Raw genomic sequence first — 14,310 nt, forward strand, 5'->3', positions numbered from 1 at the left:
ATTTATATTTTAATTCCTGCTGGATTTAAATTAAATTCCTTCTTTTATTGAGTATATATTTTATGAATAATTTAATCTGAATTCAATCAAACTTCTTTCACGATCTTTACTTCATTAACAGTCGAATCTTCCTTAAGTACAAATTCAAGAATAATATCACCACGTAACGTCACGGGATTAAACCATATAAATATATGTCAATTAATCTTACCTAGTCTAATGATTGGTTAGTTAATATTTCTACAATGTTGGTAAGTAATTAAGATATTATTTTTAAACTCACATCAGAGCAAGATCATTGGCAGTCGAAAGCATTAGTAGAGCCACTGTCGATGAACCAAAGCGGGTCGTTCAGACAAAAGAAATTTGCTTTCATAAATTCTCTATTCCTCTTATCGTTATTGAATTCGTGATAAGTAGACTGCGGATCTTTATGCAAAATAAAATCTTCGCGAACGTGCCTACAAAAATTTAACCTAAATAGGAATTTATTTTATTCTGCAAATATTACAACATGAACTTTACTTACGATCTTTTTTATATTCTTGCATATTGTTTGCATTTTGTAGTTTCTTGCACATTCAAATTTCCTATAAATGCATAAAGATCCACAGTCTAGTGATAAGTATTTTTCATCCTGCATTAAATGTTGATATACTCCAAAAGACTAAGAAGACTGCGCTAGGAACAATCTTCCGTTAAACAGCCAGCTCGAAAAAGTTAACCCTTCGCACTCGAGGCCTTTTTTTCTGGTATCTGCCAGCAACTCAAGATGTTTGTTAGCATTCTATTGCCATGAATTCTAAGCTATCTAGATTCGAGAATAAGGTCACCTTTACCTTGTCGAAAATCATTAGGTATTGTAGATTTGCTGCGTGAAACCTAATGGTGACTGAGAGTCATCTCTCGAGTGTAAAGAGTTAGGGCAATCGCACACGGGCGCAACTTATCAGTTTCAAACCACTCTGAAACTAGTTGCATGCGACCGTGGATCTAGGTAAAACAAAGATAGTGGAGTAAATAAACGGTTTGCAACACTAATTTCAAATCGGTTGCGCCCGTGTGCGTTGGGCCTTAAAAATTGAGCGTTCAACCGATCGCAGACAGAGGATCGACGAACGCCAAGCACTGTGATCGCTAGATTTATTCGAAGCTCTATGGAAGGAACGCGTAGCCCGCGGTTTATGAAGCTTTAAAGTCAACTGCGAGAAATACTATCGGCGTGGAAACGTTGACGATTGCGGGAGACAACCGCGAAGAAGGCATCAGTCCGCAGTGGCGAACGTGCGACGAGCCAGGGAATTTTTCGGTATCCTTTTCCGTCGGATTAATAGCTAGGGGTTTTTTATTCGCCAGCGCGGCTCGTAGCGGGCACACGAAATATCCCAATAAATATAACGCTCGGCACGGACGAGTGGAGACATTAATTCGCGCCAATAAATATTCCCATCGTTCCGGCACATAAACCTGGCGTTTGTCATATACACGCAGTCATTTCGGTTAAAAGGCATTCCCTCTGCCACTGAATGCAAATGCGAGTGCTCGTTGTGCGTGCCGTAGGGTCTCTAAAGTGCTTTCAATTACGTGTTCCACCTAACGTCCTGGCCTGGAGGGCCGTTTTCCTATGTTTTGCATAACCGGGATTTTCAAGTGTTTCACGCCCCACGAGGACGCGCGGCTTACACGCGGCGGCGGGCCAACCTTCGTCGGCCAGGTATTCCTTTATCCTGATTTTTCTGCGCGTCGTTTCTGCCCGCTAACGAGCCCACTTTCTTTCGTTCTTTACTTCATTCTTTCTCGTCTCGATATTTTCCTTTCCTTTTCGGTTTGGTGTTCTGGTCTTTGGTGCTTCGCCCTACGGTTTCTGCATGTCGCTTTCAAGTTTCGGAGGGCGGAGAACACGATTAACGAGCGGTAACAAGGTGAATTAATTGTTTTTTATTTATGTACACTCGTGGATGAAACTTAGGAAACTAGTTGTACGAGTGCATGTTTATTTATTCATGAGTTAGAGTGGAGCAATGATTAGAACACTATGATGGAGTTTTAAAGATGTTTGATGATTTGCTCGAAAGTATTGTGGTAGCAATGTTATCTTTATTTGGATGATTCGACGCTGTGCTTCAAACATATTTAATACTATATGAAATTATAAATCGTGATGATAAAGGTCAATTGCAATAATAAATTGTGACCAGTGATTTTACTTTAAGGACATATTTGGGACGGGAATTTAATATGAACTTACGTTAAAGAAAATGTGCTAGGAATGACAAAATGAATAGTTGATAGTTAACCCCTTAACATACAAATAAAACGGAACTTGATGGGTCCAGATAATACTATTAGGTAGACTAGAAAGTAACGTCGTTTCTTTTACATTAAATTCAAACAAATTTTTAATAAATTTCAATTTTTATCAATTATGTAATCGCCTTCGCTATCAACAGCCTTTTGCCATTTAGTGTGCAAATTTTCAATACCATATCGATAAACATCAATGAGCTGATGAGTGATAAACAAGTATTTAAAATTGTACAAACGAGATTACTTTCCAGTACACCTAATATTTCAATTCGCTCACCTGAACAGTGACGTGAAAGTTCAGAAAGAGTACATTTTATTTTGAAATTTGCATTTTTACATAACATTTAATCAGGTTAATACATAATGCTAACAAAGAACAACTGAATAACATTAAAAAATAATAATTTAATAGTTCTGTAAAGTATGAAATATTTCGAAACATTTTGGAATATGTAAAGGAACTAGACATTTTTTGCACTGCCAAGTTGTTTCACTTCTTACATTATTTTTTATACACACCGGGAAATTCCTTTTTATGGTATGGTTTGCCACGTGTCGAAAAGTTAGAAAGAGATAAATTGCATATACTTATAATTGTTTACTTATATACTGCACGGCGCCGGCTGAAAACAACTTTTGACGGTTCAAAGTCTACACTGGCACATGAAATGAACAGACGACACTAACTCGTCATTGTATGTCAAGGGTTTAAGAGATAACATAGAAGTAATTTCAAAAACATACCTTAATACTTTTTCTCCATAGAGGGGAGAAATTGATTTTTGTGGCAGGAAGCATACTGTTTCATTTAAAATAATTATATACTTGCACATTGTGCACACGTTTCGTTGCGATTCTCGAAGAAACACGTTGTTAGAGAAATAGTTTCATTTTATCTGTCTTTTGTTACGAAATAGATACACCTTACCCGGTTTCTAGAATGACTAAAGTTTTTATACAGTTTAAAAAGGCTTACCCATGTAAGTTACCCATGTAAAATAAAAATCAATCAATTTTAGGATCAATTTTAGGATCAATTTTAGGATACTTTAAAAAATCAAACACCTAATCTTATAAAAAATGTATGCAACAAAAAAAAGCGAAAAATTATTATATACATAGGATGTACATTTCATTCTATTTTGGAGAAACCAATAATTTCGGTTTTTGGAGTTCACAAGCAGTTTAACCCTTACACTCGGAAATAAACCTCAAGCGTCAAAAACGTATCTCATCGCTGTAACGTATGCATACATAGTTCCAGTGCCGATACTAACGAAATGAAACAATAAATTAGAATAAATAAGTTAGGAATACATATGGTCTAATTCGAGTATCATCACTTATAGCATTTTTGAACAATTTATGATATATAACAAACATCTACATCATCCGAAGCCAAACCGTTAAGTTTGAGAAAGACTCCCATACAAAACAGAAATGTCACTTCGTAGGAAACTATCGCTCAAATTCGCTCAAATTCGCTTTGTTTTTTTCCCCGAACGGTTGCGTTCGTGTAACAATTTGTACTGAGCTCTCAGCTATGCCACGACGATTAATTTTCGTGTTTTGCATACGCGATCCGTCGTTATCTGACGCCGTTTACGAAGTCGGCACACCGTGCGCGTTTTATCGGACACGAACGATGCAATATCGCGCTATTACTTTGCAACGTGTAATAAACGCTCGATAAGGAGCACTTGTTTGTTACGGTAATAGCGAACGATGGTCGAACAGCTGCGTTCGAAGCCCACACGCGAGAAAAGTTCCAAGGATGCTTCTGCAGCTCGCGGAAAGTCCCCTACCGTTTAAGAGGGCACACCATTTTATTGAACCCCAAAAAAAGAGGTATTTTCTAAAATTGATTATAAAAAAACTGTACGATGAAACGATACAGTACGATAAAACTTATTGATTATTTGGACAAACGTAATGTCATTAACTTGACGTTGCTCGGTTCGCCAGGCGATCACCAGATTTAACAACCCTAAATTTGTTGAATGGGGTTCAATTAAATCAACGGTGTATTATGGGATCAACGGAAGTGTTAAAAGATAATAATAATTTAGATCAGAAAACGCAATTATGTACGCAGCGTTGTGGTCGAAATTTCGAGCAATTTCTGTGTCAGTAACCATACCTATAGAAATGCAGATACATTATTCTTATTTACGGAATCATTTCACTCGAATACATAACATTCCAGAGACACAACAATAGACATGACAACATGGAGCACACAGCACACGTGTTTGTAAATACAAATATGAGCAGGAACAGAAGTCTGACAAGTTGATACTTACAGTTAGTGCACTTGTAACTCGATACATTTTTAATCTAGATTCACGTGGAAACGAAGGCTCATATGAAAACAATTTATTCTACACTTCCGACTTATTTATTCACGAGGATTCACCCAGTAACCAATTACATCATCATTGCTGGAATACTGTGTATATACATTTTAAAAGCAGTATTGATTATATTACTATATTGTCTGTGTGAAATATTTAAAGAGTCTTACCAATAACATTGTAGAATATTATTTTTTTATACAAATATTACTTTAACAATAAACTTTGTGAGCTGTTCTTATATACAATATATATAAATTACATACAATTGTTTCATGTATTATTCAATTTAGTACCACGTGAAATATTTTTGCATCTAATTGAAAAAAATGTTTTTAAGACCAGTCATTTAATCGATAGAGATAGAAGTAGAAACAAATGAAATGTGGTTTAGTCTTAAAGATTCTTATCTGTATCGTTCCATTATCTATTTATAAAGTACTCCCACGAGTATCACTAATTATCAAGGAAAACACTATTATTAGAAAGAAATGACTTATTCTATAAAAATAGGGTTTCTATAACAATAGAACACTTATAAATGGTACAAATTCTACAAGCTTTTTAATTAAAAGAATTTGTGGGACATAAGATAAAGAGTAGGTATTGTAAAAGTAAGAAAACTACTGAACTTTTAATTATAAATTACCGAATAATTAAACTGTCCGACACCAGTATACCACGTGCACTGCTACAGAAAGGGAGATAATGCATTTTTTTGCCTTTCTAAATAGATTTAAAGAAATTGCTCATTAAACACCAGTAAATGTTCAGTATAGAATAAAATGGTTATTTCCACCGACAGCAAACAATTTTTGTAAATAATTCGTAAAAACACTACTTAGGCTAAGATTTTAATATAAAAAAAAAAAAGGAAGAAACGCTAAAGGCAACGGTTTCGCAGGATGCACGTCAATTTTCTTGAAACTCGAGTAGTTTGAACGATGGGAATCAGTCGACAGGTTTACGCTACCGTTACACGAAAATTGAACTCGTACGAAGTACGAACGCTCGCTCTTTGTAAATACGACGTGAACTTGATCTAGGTTGAAAAACTCGTGATACAAACTTCGAATGATTAGTTGCTCGATGGTGCTCCTGCTGGTGCTTTGCACCGAACCGAACCGAAATTGATTTTCACTGGGGAAAGATGGAGTAGGGACCGAGCTTTTCAAGTCAAATATTTCTCCTAGCAACAATTCTGTGTAGGATTGCTGGCGATCGAATCAATTTCTGATTTTCTTAATTAAAAAGCTACTTCAAGAAAATAAAATTTCAAGTAAGAATTGATATATCTGGAATCGTTCATAGTGGAGCAAAGTTGAGTCTACGATTAGGAATATTAGAATGAAACATTCTGAAAGTATAACAAATTAAATAAATAGTAGTTAAGCAAGCATAGCTACAGTATTAACAAGGATTTATTTTTACATTTGAAGTTATTATATTCTTAGATTATTTACTTGATTTCACTGTATTTACAGTTTTAAATTTAAATGAAGCATCACCGAAAGAGTATGCTAACAGTATTATCGATTCAATTAATACTTTTTAGCTGAAAAAAATTAATTCGTTGCTCTTATAAATATCATTCTTATCGTGCAGAAATATAGGAAATTGATTGTTGGAATATTACGAACCTATTTATTATAAGGAGAATGAGTTAACATATTGAACAAAATAAAATAAGACTATCTGTGATTATTAATAAACGTATGTAGACAATATATGAATTTTAGGTATAAACAGATTTAGTCAAAACTTTTTTTGGAGGACATTATCTTCCAATATTTCAAAATTTTATTAACAAAAAATGCACTTCGAAATAGAAACAAATAATTTGTGCTCATTGATATATTCGTGAAGATGACATATGAACATTTTATATAATTTATTTGAATAACGTATGAGTTATTAGTAATATTTCAGTGATGCGTCCAAAGTAATATCGTAAATAGAATAAAAAAGATCAAGCGGATTATTGATATTGAAAAACAAATACAATGACACGGTATCTATTGAAGAAATATAGTGGCTTTTAGTAGAATATTTCAACTTTATTTTTGCACCATTAAGAAACGTTTTTTATTATGTAGAAATAATTCTAGACTGAACAAAAACCGGTAAGATAATTTATGAAAATTTATGATAAAATAAATCCAATTGACACAATGAATAAATGAAATATAAATTGCAAGCGTTTATAAATATTAATACGTGAAAGGACACTTCTCGTTTGCATAAGCAATATTACAAAATTGTTTCGAAACTGCTAATTACTCATGATTACAAAAAAAGAGTAACTAAAAAAGAGTTAACACTAATATCTTCATCAAATTTTTGAATCTATATTTACAACTTCATATGTCAAATTTTTGAGACTTTAAATGCAGAGTTAAATGCTGGGAAAACTCTCGTTAATGAGTTACTCTTTCATTGTTAGTCATAATAAAAGAATAATACCGTGTTCACACATAAAATACACTTCAAGCCATGTCCCACACTAGGATACTTCATAATTTAAAAGTTATGATTATTTTCAGGGCACTAAAAGTATAAATTGTGTGAAAAAATCAAATACATACGATTAAAGTGTCGTTATTTTGTCAATTTAAAAAAGAAATTTAATTCGCTTAATTTGCGCAATAACCCCAATATCCGCAATAATGAGTAAAACAAAATCATTCATCATTGATAGAGACCATCAGAATGAACCCAATCGAATTAACATTCCGGGCCCATTCCGCATGACCTCACGCGTCACATGGTAACATTAAAAAGAATTTAACACGACAGATGAAAATGTAACAAAATCTTGTATACATGTGTATAAATGAACTTATGAAATTTCGAAGCTTTAGGTCAATTACTTCGGCCGCAAAGAAAAAATCATAGAAATTGCCTCGAAATTTGTAAAAATAAAAGAGTGGCTCGTTAGTAAATTATGAAGGATTGGTCGAGCTGCACGATTTTTTGGGGCGGAAGACAGCCATTGAACAGGCCGAGAAAAAAGAAACAGCTGTCCGTAAGCGAACGCATAACTCTTTCCCGCTAATCCCATGTTTCACAGGCGGAATTCATTTCCACCGGGCATAATACTTTTCCCCCGCGGGCACCGAAAGCGACGGGCGCGCGCGAGCACATGCGTCTTGCGAACGTCTAAACCTATACGCCCACGCGGTGTCTCGCACCTGACTCTATTTCTCGGCTGATTTACGCCGTACCGCTGGACCCGGCCCAGGGGATGTTTGCGCATACATTAGCGAGGAATTTTCTCGGTTCGCGCGAAACGAGACGCCACGGTGGCAAAGGGAACGGCATTGATAAAGCTATCTCGTGAATAGAGTCGGCTATTGCTAACCCGTGACCATTTAATTAATTGCCCGGCCAAGAACACTCCGTCGCCGTGATTAATCTCGATGCTCGAGCCAAGGTCGTAACTCCTAGCCCTCTCCCTGAAATAGAAAAACTCTCTAATTGAAACGTAGGAGCTTTCGTTTCGGAATTTTAACCAGCTTCGACGTCGCTGGAATGCGCAACCGATCGCCTCTTGCCGAGTATTTCGGATATTTCACGTTGTTTCTGGCCACTATCGGTGCATAATATGTTATTATAGCAGTTTGACATTGACGAATTAATGCCATCATCATTTTTATGAAGAATTAGGTCTGCAATGGTTTTAGTTATTCCTTTTCTTTAAGAAACTTGTCGAGTAACCAGAATGGGGTTGAATGACTAGGATATTTACTTTCGAGGTCACAGAATTTAATAAAGAACTCGTGTCTCGTCAGATTAGAGTTATAAATTCGAGGGTCAATAACTAAAACGTATGTATATTCTTTTAATTGCTCTATTTTCTATATACAAAATAGTATGATTTATTTTGGTTATTTAACCCTTTGCACTTAGCCCCAGCACTGTCCCTTGCCCCTCCTTGCAAGGAACAGTGTAGGTCCAACAAACATTGCTAGTGATTATCCAGGATAAACTTGCAAATTTGTCAGAGATGCACCTTTCCTTGAAGTTTCCTATTTAAATGTCGCAGAAAAGCAAATCAAAATATTGTGTATATCCTGAGATATATACCAACATGAGCTGATAGAAAGATAACCTGTGAAGTACATATGTGGCGTCTACACTCAAAGAAAACGATAAGAGGTATTTCTATTAGGAAAGTTGGCATATGAATACAGTTTAAATGACATAGTACAATTTAAAAATATAAATAAATAAGTCCAAGGCTGTGACCTAACAGATAGAAACTTTTAAAGTAATTTTCTGTCATGAATTGGTCCTTCATTATCTAAAGACTCATTTAAAATGTATATTTCCTCTGATTGATAAATAATTTATGAAACGCCTGTCAGGATGCATTCATAAATCGAATACATCTTCGCTCAAATTAATTTGGTTATATAAATTCATTTTCATATATGTATATTAGAAATAATAAAGACTTCAGAAACTACTTTCTGGCATAGTTGTCGAATTATTTAAATTTTTATAATCGAAGACCAAATAATATAAATCTATAAATGAAATCATTTGTTAACGTTACGTTTTGACTACAGTACAAATAAAATGTAGAAAAAAGGGAAGTGTATGAAACCATGCCAGAAAACAATATTCGTGATATTCAGTAAACAAACTATTGCGCTAAATTTGTATAAAGTTAAATAGATTTCCAAAAGAATATCTTCAATATCGGAACGTACACGTTTTTGTCAAATATTTAATTTGAAACAACATTCGATTTAAATTTAATTTCGATCTATAATTCTAATATATATGAAGTGAAATTATAGTTAGTACAAGATAATTTTTAAAAATATGAAAGAGCAGTCTGAATATAATTATGTTCATGTCAGTGATTATGAATTTATCTCAAGTGAATAATTTTTAATTCCTTTTAGACATGTGATTCTAATTTAGATGAATGTAGAAAATAGGTAAAATCAATTTTTTAAAACATTCGCCTTAGGCCATTCGTTACTGCCGACATATACAAGAGAATTAACAAAGACTTGCATAAATATGAATATGAATATTGTTATAATAAATAAATCATGAGGTCCAGTAGACAGAATATTTAAAATTTTGCACGTTCTTTCACGAGTTATTGCGTATTTCCTTCTGCAAACATTTAACACAATACAATGCATACATAAACATAGTCAAACACCAGTTCAATGTGCAAGACATCAATCACTTGTTTGCATTTCATTAGCCGTGAAAGCCAGTCGAGCAGGATAAATGATATTTCAAAACTAATATACTAAACGTAAAATAAGTTTATGTTATGCGCGATCTGTTTGCCGAATTTCATAAAAGAAAACACGCTACGACAAACTTTTTCCAAAGTAAAAACTTCAATGATCTGCGCGTATTCAATGGCGACTATCTCTTTCGAACCTGAAGCAACTTTTCTCGAATCAAAATCTTCGACGACCTGACACATAGACATTTGAAGAGTATGCATTTTGAAACTGAAACAAATTTTTCAGGAACGGGTATTGTGATCGTAAATAACGGTAATTTTCACGTAGAACAAACGTACTCATGTGTATCAATCTGCCAATATCCCTAAAAAGGTTAAAATCTTCCAGACATTACTCAGTTTTTAAATGTCCTCCGCAAAATATCTGTCTATCAAAACTCCAACCATAAAATAACAGGAGTTCAACGAGTGAGTCGGTTTAGGAAATTCCACCCTCGAATTTTCTCAATTTCAACGTTTTCATCCTCGTTGGTCTTCTGATTGATTTAAACGAATATCGACAGTTGGGTTAGTTATGGGCTCGCAAAGGTGGCCATCAATCTCGAATCGCTCAGCAGGCACGTGGTTGATCACCAAAAAAAAAAAAACATCCCCTCGCGGGTTTGCTAAGGTATCGCGGGTTGGTTCTCCCTTTTTGGGCTTTTCTGGCCTGCCTAACCCCTGTGTAAGATAATATTCACGCCCAATTACCTAAAACGCACTCCTTATGGAGCATCGCGGGGTTATTGGCAGGCTGCCACCGTGCAATCGTGTATCCGGTGTGAAACGACCTTGTTATTAACGTTCAAGTAAGCTTTACCAGCCAATAACTCGGCCTCCCTTGGCCGAAAGGACTCGCGGTGAACGAACCACGCGCGATACTTTGCACTACAATTTTTGCCGTGGAGGCAATTAGTTGATTGCCTTGATGTTAACCTACATGGAGCGTCGGTACGCTTCTTTCAATACGTTCAATTTCGCTTCTTCATTTCGGCAAGAAGCGGCTCCCTTGGACTGCCGCTTGATAGTCTTGAAATATTTAATTCGTTTCGTATAAGTCAGAGGAAAGTTGCGAGTTTTTTTTTTTTTTTTATTTAATGCAATTAGAACCTCTATATAGAAATTATTTCGCTACTTACACAATACATACATAATTACATAATACATGATAAATAATACATACATACAATAATACAAATAAAACAGGATACATTGTAGGTGAAGATTAAATCTTTAAGTTACAGTTTTTTAAATATAAACGCAAGAGGTTACAAACTGGCACAATTGGTTCTGGGAGAAGAATACTCGCTCTCATGGGGAGATGATATTTTAATTTCTGTAGCCCTATTATTAATTTTTCTCTCTGTTTGTCGTATGTAGCACGTTGTTATAGAATATGGTCTATGTCTTGACGCTCATATCCGCACTGACATTGTGGATCACTTGTAAAGTCTATTTTGCGAGTTATCTCATTTACTGTTAGTAAAGGAAAAAATATATGAAGACGTATTATTGATAACAACACTTACTTAATCTTATTTGCTTTGAATTAATAAGAATTTGTTACTCCTAACGAACTATTATTAATTCTCTGATTACCTCAATAGAAAAAATATTTTTGTATGTATTTTTATATAAGAAATGTATAAATATATTTCCAGGAATATTGCCAAGAACAATGTACATTCTTTTTGCGATTCATTCGCAAGCAAAGCCTGCCTGTTGCAGCGAAAAGGATATACAATCACGTAGCTTGATATTTCAACTCTTTGTTTTAGCCATCCTCAGAAATCTATAAATGTTGTAATATACATACAATAGAAAAATAGAATGAATAAGGGAAACTTGTATAATAATATATTTAACAAAGTGTACAAGTTCAGACAGTTTAATCATTTAATCTAATGGATGATTAAATCGTTGAAACTTGCTTATTTTCTCGACTATAGTATAGTCATTTCTTTTCAGTTTATTGTATGATTACTTTCCCTTCTTTCTTTCTGTTTACCACTATGTAGAACTACAACTATGTAGAAAACAATGGACACCTGTTAAACATATTACTTCATCTCTAATATTAGAGAGATAAAAAACAAATCAGTTTGTCAGCATGATTGAACTTCATTTTTTATTTGTGTAAACGTCATTGAAATAGCAAAACCGTTTACAATAATCGAATAAATTTAAAAACAAGACACACGTAGGTTAAATTGACTTTGCTTAGAAGTTCTAGAATTAAAGCAATTAATTTTAATGTAGATGATTCTTGGCTCCAAGCCAAGGTAAGTAAACCTCAGTGAAATCTTGCAACAATTATAAACCGCCTTTCGAAGACATTTCTCTGTTCTCACGGAATTCGGGCAGCGATATTCGACCTCCGAAAAGCCAAGAGACTCTCGCCTGCTTCTTCTCTACCTTCGGAGACCAGCTCCCCGTCGTTATGCTCGTCGTTTTTCGAGGATGCCCGTGTTTATGGCACGAGCAGGACAGTTATGGCAACGAACGGCCATCATCGGGACAATCGAGTCGGACCTTCCAATTTGTTAATTGGCACGATAACGTACGCGCGATCGTATTTTCGCGACTAACCACGACGTTGCTAGCCAGAGTCCCGCGCGCGTATTGCGACTCCTTTTTCGGTTTCGTGTCCGGGTCGCATTTATTTGCACGCACAGTCTTGTGCTTATTAAGCTCCTTAATCTGCGGAATGGTTATCCGTCGACGTTCGAAGTGGGCTGGTTAGTTCGTTAATTGATCGTCTTGCAGGCGAACAGTTTTCGAGAGCCTCGAACCAGAACGGGGCGAAATTTGTGTACAGATAAAATTATCGGTGTTATCACCGATATCGATGTGTCATTTGACCCTTGAAGTAGCTAGTTGCAATGCTGGCGAAACATTGGAGTATTTTATCTAAAGGACGCAGTTTATAATACATTCGTAAGCCTCGGTTAAGGGGTTATTATCGTACACGCGATGCAAATCAAGGTTGTTTCATGAATAAATATTTTATATAAGAAATAATTGTGGATAGTCGATATTTTTGCACATAGCGCTACACGTGTTAAACTGAAGAAGAAAATTGTTGTTGTTTGTATTTGGTAATTTTTGTTCAATGTTGTAGTTACATGAAGTTTATACCCTTTCCCGTGGTTGATAATATGAGATTGGATCATCCGAAAGCAAAAATTCAAGAAGATTATTAAAATGCAGTTTGGTCACTATCGTTCGTACTAGAATAAACACCTCTGATTGAGAACAATTTTTATCATTTAAAAGTATGGTGAAGAATCAACGAACAATTATAATTTTAGCCCGGACGATAGCTACAAAACTATATTTTAATAATCTGTAAGACGTATTTTTTTAATAAGATACTCCGATATTTCTTCAGGAATTAATATCAGTATGTTACTTGGCCAGGTCGTGAAATCCTTAAATATCGAAGTAAATAAATGTTGCATATTCATAACGTGCACCTTTATATCATCGTGACTTCTAAAATTATATTTTGGGATCACTAATGTACCGACTTACAACTAATAGCTGAAGAAACCGCTTTGCATGAGTTCTATACATTGCAATGACATGTATGAAAAAGTATCAATATAGCTACCGAAATTAACTTCTTACCTCAAAAGAATTATATGTGTTTTTTTAGTACGAATGTACACGAGAATACCAGCTTGACTTTTCAACTGACTTCGTCATTTGAATACCTGCTTACATTTTTATTTTCATATCATCTTTACAGATGAAAGCTTTATTTTAAATCTCAAATAGCCGCAAACGAATGCACATATTCCGTAAAAATATGACGAAATGCAAAGCGTTTTCCGCGAGTAAAAATGTTTAAAAAATCAGCGAGATAGACGAAATACGAAGAGCGGCAGAGGGGCAGGCGTACGTCGCGAGAGGAAGGGGGTGAAACGACGTGAGAGACGATCGTTGCGGACTGGTTCGACTAGCTGCGGGGTCAGTTTATCGCAAACAAATGGGTTACGCTCGTTCGACGCCGTATTTCACCGAAATTTATTGTTTATTATTCCGCAGGCCCGGGATGATATAGGGCCGTGTTTGCCCGGAGTAGCGTTAATGTCGTTAATAGCACCACCGGTTCGACTGCCAACCACCGGCATCGCGACACCCGATACAGGGACAAAACCACTCGGGGACAGGTTTCTCCCCTCCACACTTTCCGCGCCCATTCTTTCTGTACCCCCGTTGCTCGTTCCCCGGTTTTATTTTTGGATCGTCGCGCGTCCCCGTTGAAATTAAACGTGATCCGATCGCAGACGCCGCGACCGCCCCCGATAATCACGTACCCTCGGTATTTATTGCTGTCTCGAGAACGTTGACTCATTTCTTGGACACCGAGCCATCTTCTTGTTGGCA

The 14,310-nt window shown here is 35.5% G+C and overlaps 1 protein-coding gene across 1 annotated transcript in view; it reads left to right on the forward strand.

Annotated features, from left to right (window-relative positions):
• The window catches only part of LOC128876314 (transcription factor Sox-2-like), a 228,478-nt gene that overhangs the window by 15,204 nt on the left and 198,964 nt on the right, over positions 1 to 14,310 (forward strand). The gene's annotated exons all lie outside the window — the stretch shown is intronic.

Source organism: Hylaeus volcanicus, chromosome 5 (genome assembly GCF_026283585.1).
Source record: "Hylaeus volcanicus isolate JK05 chromosome 5, UHH_iyHylVolc1.0_haploid, whole genome shotgun sequence".
NCBI classification, from domain to species: domain Eukaryota; kingdom Metazoa; phylum Arthropoda; class Insecta; order Hymenoptera; family Colletidae; genus Hylaeus; species Hylaeus volcanicus.